The following is a 12405-nucleotide window of genomic DNA, read 5'->3' on the forward strand; positions in this document are numbered from 1 at the left end:
TGAGATAATGGAAAGAAACTCACTATTCGTCTGAAACTCAGCTCTTTATTGCAAAATAGGATCAGTTAGTGGAAAGATTCAAATCTAGAGATATTTCCATTTTAGAAGGAGCAATTTAAAAATTCCATACCAATTTTGTGTGAAAGGACACCAATGGCCAAGTTCCAAGCACACAAAAGAAAATGGATCAAATGTGATACGGAGCGGCTGGTAGAAGAAGCCAGGTAAGCTATTGATTGTGAACAGGTGAGTAAATAAATGTAGAGAGTAGCAGTGAGAAAACCAGAAAAAAGTAGGGAAGATCAGTCTTGGGTCTGATGGAAGGAGTAGCATTCATTACAGGCACATTGGGACTTGGTTAACAGTGAACATGCCAGGTGCAGCTATCTGACCAGATGGTTTTACGATTTTCAGAATGGATTTAATTGCAACCTTTTGTAAGGAAAAAGGTGACAGCATGTGCTTTTTGGTCAATTTTCTTTGGTGTTCAGACATAGGGGTTATGTTGAACTCTTGTTTCCCTGACATAAAACACCTAATTATTAAAAGTCAACCATTCTATTTGCCTCAAGAGTTCTTGTCTGTGATCCTGACTGCAGTTTATATATCAGCAGCAACCGATTATAAGCAAGAACTTATGAAGCTGCACAATGTCGTCTGCAGTTAACAAACAGACCCACCCTGACGCATTTCCAATTATAGTCGGTGACTTTAACTAAGGGGGAAGCAACAGTGGCTATGCCTCTGCCTTGAGTCTGGACCTGTGGCTCAGCAGGGTCGGAAATGGAAGAGGAGGGAAGCAGTAATAAAAGACTCTATAGTTAGGCGGACAGATAGGTGATTCTGTGGATGTGAAAAAGAAACAAGGATGGTAGTTTGCCTCCCAGGTGCCAGGATTTGTGATGTTTCTGAGCACTTCCACCATATCCTGAAATGGGGGGATGAGCAGACTTGGTACATATCGGTACCAACGACATAGGTATAAAAAGGGTGGAGGTCCTGAAATCAGAATAAAGGGAGTTAGGAAGGAAGATGAGAAGCAGGACCACAAAGGTAGTAATCTCAGGATTGCTGCCTGTGCCACGCGACAGTGAGTATAGGAAGAGAAAAAGGTGGAGGATAAATGCATGGCTGAAGATTGTGGCAGGGGCAGGGATTCAGAATTTTGGATCATTGGGACCTCTTCTGGGGCAGGTGTGACTTGTAAAAAAAGGACATGTTGCACTTGAATCCGAGAGGAACCAATATCCTGATGAGGAGGTTTGCTATTGCTATTGGGGAGGGTTTATACTAGATTTGCAAGGAGGTGGGAACTGAAATGAAGAGGCAGAGGATGAGGAGGTTGGAGCATAAGCAGAGACAGCTTGTAGGGAGTTTGTGAGAAAGGATAGGCAGATGTTAGAGCAAAGATGCACTCAGCCTGATGGTTTGAGATGTGTCTATTTCAATGCAAGGAGTATCATAACGAGGCAGATGAACTTAGGGCATGGATCAATACATGGAACTGTGACGTTGTGGCCATTACAGAAACTTGGATGTCTCAGGAGCAGGAATGGCTGCTGATTGTGCCAAGCTTTAGATGTTTCAAAAAGAACAGAGAGGGAGGCAAAAGAGGTGGGGACATGGCATTGTTAATTAGGGATAGTGTCACGGCTGCAGAAAAGGAGGAAGTCATGGAGAGATTGTCTACTGAGTCAGTATGGGTGGAAGTCAGAAACAGGAAAGGAGCAATAACTCTACTGGGTGTTTTTATAGACCCCCCAATAGTAACAGGGATATCAAGGAGCAGATTCTGGAACAGTGCAATAAAATAGGGTTGTTGTGATGGGAGATTTTAACTTTCCTAATATTGATTGGCATCTCCTTAGCACAAGGGGCTTAGATGGGGTGAAGTTTACTAGGTGTGTGCAGGAAGGTTTACTGACACAATATGTAAATAAGCCAACTAGAGGAGAGGCTGTACTTGATCTGGTATTGGGAAATGAACCTGGTCAGGTGTCAGATCTCTCAGTAGGAGAGCATTTTTGAGGTAGCTCCCAGTCAAGGTCATTATCGATGAACTGGTCCATGATTTGTGTGATCATAGTGATGTTGAGGAATTTTGTGGTGAGGTTTTTTGCTAGTGTTTCCTTGTCTCCATCTGAGTCTTCAGACTCCCCCAGGATGCATTGCTCTGCCAATTCACGAAGTTCTTCATTATAAAGGTTCTCACCATGAGAATGTAATAACCCTTCAACATCGTTATTATTAACATCCTCTAATCCAGTTCGACGCTGTTTCACATCCATGCTAATGCTTTCAATCGACATCTTAGATGAACTACTCTCACTGGAAGTTGCAGGCTGATTTTCAGACATCATGGGTGAAAAAAAATGGAATAAATTTTTGGGAGCAAGAACATTTACACGTGTGGGGGAGGCACAGCATGAACTAACTCGTGATTGGCTGTGAGTGGCTCAGAGTGTATGTAAAGTGCTCTCATTAGCTGATGGAATATTTATTGTAATGGTGGCTACTCTTGAGAAGTTTTAAGTGTTGTTTAGAATGAATTTTTGTCATTCAAAAAAGCTCAATAAAGATTTTGAATAACTGTATTGTAACAAATCAGCAGTATGCTTGGTAGGGTTATGTGGGGTCTGAGTGTGCTCTGTTAATAAGTTTTTACTTTGAACTACTTTTGACTTTGGTGAAGCAATGAGAAAAAGGGATTTTGAGAGTCAGTCTCACGAAAGGGGTGATGAGAATTGAAGTGAACTTACAATTAGATGCTCACTACTTCTGATACAGCAGAAAAAGCACTGGTAGGCGTAGTCTATAACAAATGCTGAAACAAATTGTCTGGTCAAGGCTGCTACAATGTGCATGACTAGTGGTCCTTAAGTGAGCAGAGTAATTGGACTTTAGATAAAAGCTATTCATATAATGCACAAGTTCATTCATCGTTAATATAAAGTTACCAACCAACCCTCCTCCTTCTGTGTTAAGTGTTGTTAACAGAATCATATTCTTGTGGCAACCCAATCATCAGTTTTCAAATCTACAACATTTTCTTTCATTTTTTTCTAGGAACATGCTTGTGCACAGCCCTCCGGTGAAAAATGATACTGTATCCGTTAAATAGGGGCCGTGGACAATTCTGATTTGATGGAGACAGACGTGAAAGCACAGAGGAACATCTGGAGAAATTTCTGAAACGCCAGCTCGCTGCTGTTTTTATTGCATGGTCGGGAATCTTCCGGAGGGAAGGCCTCAAAATCCACGGCTTTGCCTGCTGTTGGCGACTGAGATTGAGGTCGAATCGTTCGGACAGAGATGGCGCTCAGTACTCAGTGTCAGAGAGCTGATTGGAGGCTCGAAGTTTTCGGATGACTCAGAATCGGACTGTGGTCGGGCATGGCAGGGAGAGTTTTTCTTCCTTCTCCCGTCTGCGTGGGACATTTGAGAGACTTTGAACTTTTTACTGTGCACATGGACTTTTCATCAAGTTATGGTATTGTTGCACTGTTGCAATTATATGTTATAATTATGTGCTTTTGTTAGTTTTTTCAGTCTTGGTCTGTCTTGTGTTTTGTGATATCACACCGGAGGAAATATTGTATCATTTCTTAATGCATTCATTACTAAACAACAATAAAAGAGGACTGCGTGACTTCATAATCTAATCTAAAGCATCTTAATAGTAATGAATTGTGTGCAAGTACTGTATGTGCTGAGAACTTTTATCTACTGAAATTTATATCTCAGACATCCAAGTTTGTTCTGCCAGGAAATATACAGGAACTGCACAGGAAGAAAATTTCATCTCTTTAATGCGTGTTTGATTTAAACCTAAAATCAAATAATGAGAAATAGTGCAAAATCCAGTTCCTTTCTGGGATTCTACTTAACCAAAGGGTGATGACTATAGAAATTGCATCATAGATTCTACCATTTCTAAGGCTGGTTGAGTTGTGCTGTAACAATAACCTTGTACTCAGAATCAACAAGACCGAGGAAATGATTGTGGACTTCAGGAGGGGGAAGGCAAAAGAACACATACCAGTTCTCATAGAGGGGACAGAGGTGGAAAGAATAAGCGGCTTTATGTCCTGGGCACTAATATCTCAGAGGACCTACCATGAGTGAAACACACTGATGCAACCGTGAAGAAAGCATGCTAGTGGCTCTACTTTGTTACGAAGTAGAGTAACATTGTTAAGTAAGTATTTATTTTTGTAACATATAATTTTTAATGTATTGCACTGTACTGCCACTGTAAAACAACAAATTCCTGACATTTGCCCGTGATAATAAACCTGATTCCGATTATGACTTAATCCTCTTAAAGGTTCAAATTCCAGTTCAAGTTTATTGTCCTAAGCATAAATAAAAAGGGTATAAATGCCATGCAAATTAGCTTTTTGCAGCAGTAGCATAGAATATTTCAAACGTGACAATTATATAGTCATAATCCTAAATTAGCATAAATTATACATAACTACATTATAAAATAAAAATTAGCATAATTATATAATTGAAAATTGAGGGAGAGAAAAATGAAATATAGTCAAGCAGTATGAGGGTTTTTCAGGATTGTTTAAGAACCTAATGGAACTGGAGAAGAAACTGTTATTAAATCTTGAAGTGTGGGTCTTCAGGCTCTCTACATTCTGCCAGATGGTAGCAATAAGAAGAGAGCATGTCCCAAAATGGTTGGGATCCTTAATGATGGATTGGGTCATCTTATTAAGACATTTCCTCTTGTAGAAGTTGTCAGTGGTGGGGAGAGCTGAACCTGTGATAGAACTGCCTAAGTCTACCATAGGTTTACCACTCCTTTAACTCTTCTGCCATTCTAGTCAGCAATTTCACGTTCGTACAGATTGTGCACATATGATGGCTTTATTCACTTGCTTTTTAATAATATGAGGAAATGATGGTTTGAGATGTCCATGAAATAGTCTAAGAAGTTTTATAGGCACATGGAATTAATAATTTTCTGCACATTGCTAAGATATGGAACCATTTTCAGATTACCACATTGCCAAACCCACGCTTGATGTATTAATACACACTAATTCATTAACTACTATGTTATGTTGAAAGGCTAGCAAACAGACCTTAACATAAATACCGGAATGACCTTCTCTGAAAGCTTTGTAATAGTAAATTTTCAGCCATTCTACTCGAACAGAGGAATAGACAGTAATTTGGCATTATAAGCCTATCCTAGTGACAGCCATTTTAATTCTAATTAGTATTACAGAATTGTCTAACACAATCTTAAGAATTAAAAAGCTAACCTTGTAATTCTACTCATTTTCACCTTTCCATTCATACATCTTCTATCCTGCATTTTTTTTTACTTACATGAAATTTTACAAGCTAAATCTAAGCTTTAAATTCTACTTTCATGAAATATTAATGAACTCTTGAATTCATGCCCTCAATATATACCCTCTTATACCAAACAGATTTAGATAGTGGCTCTATCAACATGAATGGTGTTGACATATTGTAAGAAAATACACTCAGTGGCCACTTTATTAGGTACATCTGTAGACCTGCTCCTTAAATGCAAATATCTCATCAGTCAATCATGTGACAGTAAGTCAATGCATAAAAGAATGCAAGCTTGGTCAAGAGGTCCTGTTGCTGTTCATACCAAATGGCAGAATGGGGAAGAAATGTGATCTAAGTGACTTTGACCGTGCAATGGTTGTTTCTGCCAGTATCTCAGAAACTGCTGAACTCCTGAGATTTTCATGCACAGCAGTCTCTGGAGTTTTTACAGAGAATGGTACAAAAAAAAACAAAATTCCAATGAGTGACAGTTTTGTGGTTGAAAATGCCTTGTTAATGAGAGAGGTCAGAAGAGAATTGCAACAGTTGTTCAAACTAACAGGATGATGATGGGATCTCAGATAACCATGTTTTATAACGATGGTCTGCAGAAGGGTATCTCTGAATGCACAACACATCGAACCTTGAAGTGGATGGGTTGCCGCAGCAGAAGACCACGAACGTACACTCAGTGACCACTTTATTATGGACAGGAGTTACTTAACTAGTACAGTGGCCACTGATTTGATATTGAATAGATGGTTAAATGAATGTAGAATAAAGCATCTGTAGGATGCATTTATTTTATATATTATGAATAAAGCATAATTTTGGAAATAAATATTGGGAATTACATGGTAGTCATGAGGGATGAAGTAATTTGGAAAAGGAATAACATTGCCAGAACATGTTTCATCTAGAGGCTAAACAACACTCAATGATGCAAACCTTTAATACTCAACCTTAAGCCCGATTAATCAGTCAAGGAGTTTCACCAACTAGCAGACGTGGTTGGACTGCTCAAGGCACTATAGAACTTGACCTTCAAAGACACTTAGGAAAACAACCAAAGAGAATTGAAAATCTGTTTAGGGCTCAGTAGCTTCAAAACAAAACTATTAATCATGCAAAGCCCTTAGAACACTGATTGAATAGTGCTAAGAGCAGCAAACATGAAATCTAGTGGAAGGCTACTGTGTAAGCTCATCTGAGCAAGATTCATTAACTCCCACTGTAAAGATAAAATGTTTCAGATACTAAAATTCTTCCGTATTTTTACTTTTCTCTTACCTGCTCTTCCTCAATAGAATAGCCTAGGTCTTGAAGCTGAAAAAAGCTTTGTGTAAATTACGGCCTTATCCTTGCAGTAGATGGGCCAATGAGGATATTAATGTGCTTCCTCTGTTGAAAAAGCAGTGGAGAGTTTTCACAGCAAATAAACCCAAGAGAGCTGATGTTGCACAGCATTTATTTGGTTTTTAAGAATGCACGATGTGTTTCAGTACAACAAAGGCTGTGCTGTACAGAAGGAATTAGATGCCAGGGTTTAAAAATATCACACCACATGGGACAAAGTGATTCTGTCAAGCATTTTTGCTATCAACACTGACACAAAACTACCGACTAAATTGTTTTGCTGGGCAAAGTGCAAGTCAGACTGAATTCAGTACCGGTCCTGTGTGCTTCCTTTGACACCTAGAGGTCCTTGATGTAATAATGATGGGCTAATCATTTACCTGAGGTTACTTTCAGTCTTAATTCCATTAGGCTTCAGCTAGTCTAATGAAGACATTTTAAGATAAAATATTGCCCCCCAGACAAAGAAAACTATACTGTGATTTCCAACTTCATGACAGACAAGAAATCAGATCCTTGTAGCATTTTATATTGTTTGGGAATCTCCAAGGTAACAAAAATCCATCAAGAATAATGGTATTGGTGTATGCCTGGAGGGCAACCATATTATTTCTAACTCCCAGTAAGGAATCTGCCTGGACTATATACCCTTGCTCAGTACCTAGACACCATGTTCAATAGAAAACGATGCTCATGAATAGTTTCATGCTCTGTTTAAGGACGCACATTTTTCTGACAGTCTGTATCTCTGGATCCAGCCCAGATGTGTCACAACACCAATGCTTTGCCAATATTGATGGACGCTTATCTGTACTGCAGATGTTTCAGTTTCGCATCCACGGTCTATTTGCCTTACATCAAACAGATGAACAGGTCAGACATGTCATAATAATCATTTGAACAAATAGAAAAGATATTTTTTGAAAATAAATGATCAGATTTTGAAAAAAAGCTTACTTTAGATTTCAATGTTAACTTTGAAAACAGCATTGCCATTTTGTGCTCTATTTACTTTAAAGTGAAATCTACTCTTTGAAACAGTTTAATTAACTGCTGGATGATTTAGGACATCCTGAGATATATTTTAATAGATAAATATAAATATAAATAACTTTTGTTTCATTATAATAAAGTTGGTTGTACTTTAATTAAGGAACATAGCAAGCACCAAACTGTTTGTTACATTCTGCAGCTTTGATTCAACTTTCAAGATCTATTTTATGATCTTTGTCAGCTAAGTTGTTAATACTTAGCATTTCTATAAATCTAAAACTGAAGCCAGAATTGAAAACTACAAGGCTAATGATGCAGAGGGAACACACACTTGCCACCAAATTCACATGATGTAATTTGCCCTCAACAATATGACATCTGCATCCTATTTGAATTAGCACTAGGCTCTTTTTCAGAATATAGAACTAGAACAATACATCACAGTACAGGCCCTTTGGCCTATTCCAAGATCAATCTAACAATTTCTTCCTACATAACTATCATCCATGTCCCTATCACCCAGTTGCTCTCACACGTACTGTGATGAAATGCTTTGAGAGGTTGATCATGGCCAGAATAAAATCCTGCCTAAGCAAGGACCTGAACGTGCTACAATTTGTTGATCACAATAGATCAAAAATGGATACAATCTCACTTGCTCTCCACTTGGCCTTGGACCACCGAGACAACAGCATGTCCAAGCTACCTATGTTACCTATGTCAGGCTGTTTACTGATTACAACTCAGTCTTGAAAACCATCATCCTCTCAGTACTAATCAACAAGCTTCAAAACATGGAATCTCAGTACCTCCCTATGCAACTGGATCCTTGACTTCCTCATTGGGAGACCACTGTCAGTATGGATTGGAAAAAAACTATCTCCTCCTCACTGACAATTGACACCAGTGCAACTCAAGGAGGCATGTTTGGCCCACTTCTCTACTCTCTCTACACCCATGACTGTGTCACTAGGCACAGATGAAACACCATCTATATATTTGCTAATAATACAAGTGTCGCTGGCAGAATCTCAGAATGTGGCAATGAGGTGTACAGGAGTAAGATAGATCAGGTGGCTGAGTGCTGTTGCAACAACAACCTTGCAGCAAAAACATCAATAGGACCAACAAATTGCTTGTGGACTTCAGGAAAGGGAACACACATCCTCATTGAGCTCAACTTATCTTTATAAGACATGCTCCCTAGTCCAGACAGCATTTTGGTAAATCTCCTTTGCACCATTTCTAAATCTTCCACATCTTTCCTGTCATGAGGAAATCAGTATTCTACACAATATTCTAAGTATGAAATTTTGTCTCTGAAGGAACTAAGAAAAGAGATTTATTTTCTGATCAGTGTACATTCAAAGTACTAGCACAATTTTTGGTCATTTGTAAAGAAAAACGTATTTGAAGATCAAATTTAGACTTGGCAATAAAGCACGGTTTACCAGGTAGCTATGTGTCCTGCCCTCCAAATGTTGTTGAGACACAAATTACAAAGATAGTCACATCAAAGCATTCTAAAGATGCGTTATTGTTCATCTTGTAAGTCTTTTTTAACAATCACACGCTACTCAATAGCGTTGAAGCTGGACTTATTGCATACCATTGTTGTGTTGTCACCTGGACTTGTGTACTGTTGTGCTGAGAATGGGTGCGGTGAGATTGATTGTCTTGAATATTTTTTATTGTGATCACAAGACCTTGTTGGACATAGGTAACATACAATGCTGCAAGTCCGGTTCACTGGTTCGTTGGTGAGACCGACAGCGGTGAAGCTGTGTTGTCTTGGTTGTAGTGAGGACTAGGCCCAGGCTGAGGTCATGGGTTCAACTGTGGCAGTCACCCAAGGGAGGAGGTGACAAGGTAACGTTGCCCTCCAATGTTCGCTCAATGCTGCTCTCTGGTACTTGTTCAGTTGAAGAACAAGTTGGATAGGAATAATTTACCATAAATCTAGTCAAGCCACACAGGGACTTGAGCTATATTATTACTTTGTTCTCTTTGAGACTGTATGTTTGTTTCTGAAATCATAACCATATGAACTATTTGTGCTATGTGTAGGTGCAGTGTGTTATGCACTGCTGGTAATGTGTTTTCATCTTGGAACCAAAGGAACACTGTTTTGTTTAGCTATAATCATGTATGGTTGAATGATTACTAAACTTGAATTTGAACTTATTTGCAAAAGGTCCAAAATACACTGACAGGATACTTGATTCAACATCAGTGTCTTCTTTCAGGCCTATTTCCCCAATTTCAACAGAGGTAAAGAGACAGCAGATGCGGGAATCTGGAACAATACTCAATGAGCTGCAGAAACTCAGCACATCAAGCAGCATTTATGATGGGAAATGGACCGTCAACATTTTGGGTCGAGATCCTTTGTTTGCCCTCTATCTGGACTTCATCCCAAGGCCAAGACTTACAAACACAAGAAGATCTGCAGATCCTCGAAATCCAAGCAGCGTGCACAGAAAATACTGGTGGCACTCAGCAGGCCAGGTACCGTCTATGGAAAAGAGTAAGCAGTTGACATTTTGGGCTGAGATCCTTCAACAGTCCTGATGAATACATAATAGTCAATTTAAATAAGTAGTGCAAAAAAAGGAGTGAGGTGGTGTTCAGAGGTTCAATGTTTATTCCGAAATTGGATGGCAGAGAGGAAGAAGTTGTTCCTGAATCACTGAGTGTGTGCCTTCAGGCTTCTGTACTTCCTTCCTGATGGTAGCAATGTGAAGAGGGCATGTCCTGGGTGATGGGGTTCTTTAATGATGGATGCCACCTTTTTGAAGCACCACTCCTTGGAGATGTCCTAGACAGTACGGAAGCTAGTGGCCATGTTGGAGCTGACTAATTTTACAACTCTCTGCAGCTTACTTTGATCCTGTGCAGTAGCCCCACCATACCAGACAGTGATGCAGCCAGTTAGAATGCTCTCAATGGTACTTCTGGAAATCTGTAAGTGTTTTTGGTTACATACCAAATTTCCTCAAACTCCTAATGAAACATAGCCACTGTTGTGTTTTCTTTATAGCTTCATTAATATGTTGGGTCCAGGTTAGGACCTCAGAGATATTCACACCCAGGAATTTGAAATTTCTTATTCTTTCCACTGCTGATCCCTCAACTTCTCCTTCCTGAAGTCTACAAATAATTTGTTGGTCCTACTGATGTTAAGCACAAGATTGTTGTTGCAGCACCATACAACCAGTCCTGTACACTTCCTTGTTACCATCTCAGATTCTGTTAGCAACATTTGTATCATCAGAAAATTTATAGATGGTGTTGGAGCCGTGCCTAGTTACGTAGTCATAGGTGTAAAGAGAGTAGAGCAGTGGGCTAAGCACTCAAACCTGAGATGCACCAGTACTGATTGTCACCAAAACAGACATGTTAGTTCCAACCCGCACAGATTGTGGTCTTCCAGTTAGAAAGTCGAGGATCCAGTTGCAGAAGGCGGTATGGAGGCCCAGGTTCTGGAGCTTTTCTATCAGAACTGTCGGAATGATGATGTTAAATGTTGAGCTGTAGTCAATGAACAACATCCTGACATAGGTACGTATTTGTATTGTCCAGGTGATTGAAGGCCACGTGAAACCCAATGAGATTGCATCTACCCTGGACCTATTGTGACGATTGGCAAATTGCATTGGGTCCAGGTATTTGCCTAGGCAGTAGTTAATTCTAGCTTTAACCAACCTCTCAAAGTACTTCATTGCTGTAGATGTGAGTGCTACAGAATGATAATCATTAAGGCAGCTCACTCTGCACTTCATGGGCACTGGTATAATTGTTACCCTTTTGAGGCAGCTGGGAGTTTCCGACTGTAGCAGTGGGAGATTGAAAACGCCTTTAAACATCCCCCATCAGTTGGTTGGCACAAGTTTTCAGAGCCTTACCAGGTACTTCATTGTGGCATGTCACCTTGCAAGCATGCACCCTCTTGAAAAACAGCCTCCGAGACAGAGATCACAGGGTTACTGGTGCATCAAGGATCCTCATAGCTGTAGTTCTATTCTCCCTTTCAAAGTGAGCATAAAAGGCATCAAACTCATCTGGGAGTGAAGCATCACAGCCATTCATGATGTTGGATTTCACTTTGTAGGAATTCATGGCCTGAAAACCCTGCCAGAGTTGACATGTACCTGGTGTTGCTCCAGCTTCGCTCGGAATTGTTCCTTGATTCTTGAAAAAGCCCTCTGCAAGTCATACTGTACCTGGCTTTCTCATACAGACCTGAATGCCACAGATCTAGACCTCAGCATACTATAAACATCTTGGTTCATCCATGGCTTTTGATCTGGGTAGGTACAGTATGTTCTCTTAGGAACTCATCCACACAGGTTTTAATGAAGTCAGTGACAGCTGTGGTGTACTCATTCAGACTTGAAGATGAATCCCTGAATACATCCAGTCCATTGATTCAAAGCTGTCCTGTAAGTGCTTCTGCACCTCCGTTGTCCATACCTTCTTGGTCCTCACTACATCTGCTGCAGTTTTCAGTCTCTGCCTATACTCAGGGAGTGGAAGTGCAGCCAGATGATCAGATTTTCCAAAGGGTGGGCATGGGATAGCAGCGTAAGTGCCCCTGACTGTGGTGTAACAATGGTCCAATATATTGTTTCCTCTGGTATTACAAGTAATTTGTTGGAAATAGTTATTTAGAGAATTTTTCAAGCTGGTCTACTTAAAATGCCCCAAAATGATGGGAAATGCATCAGGATGTGC

This window comes from Mobula hypostoma, chromosome 4 (genome assembly GCF_963921235.1).
Source record: "Mobula hypostoma chromosome 4, sMobHyp1.1, whole genome shotgun sequence".
NCBI classification, from domain to species: Eukaryota; Metazoa; Chordata; class Chondrichthyes; order Myliobatiformes; family Myliobatidae; genus Mobula; species Mobula hypostoma.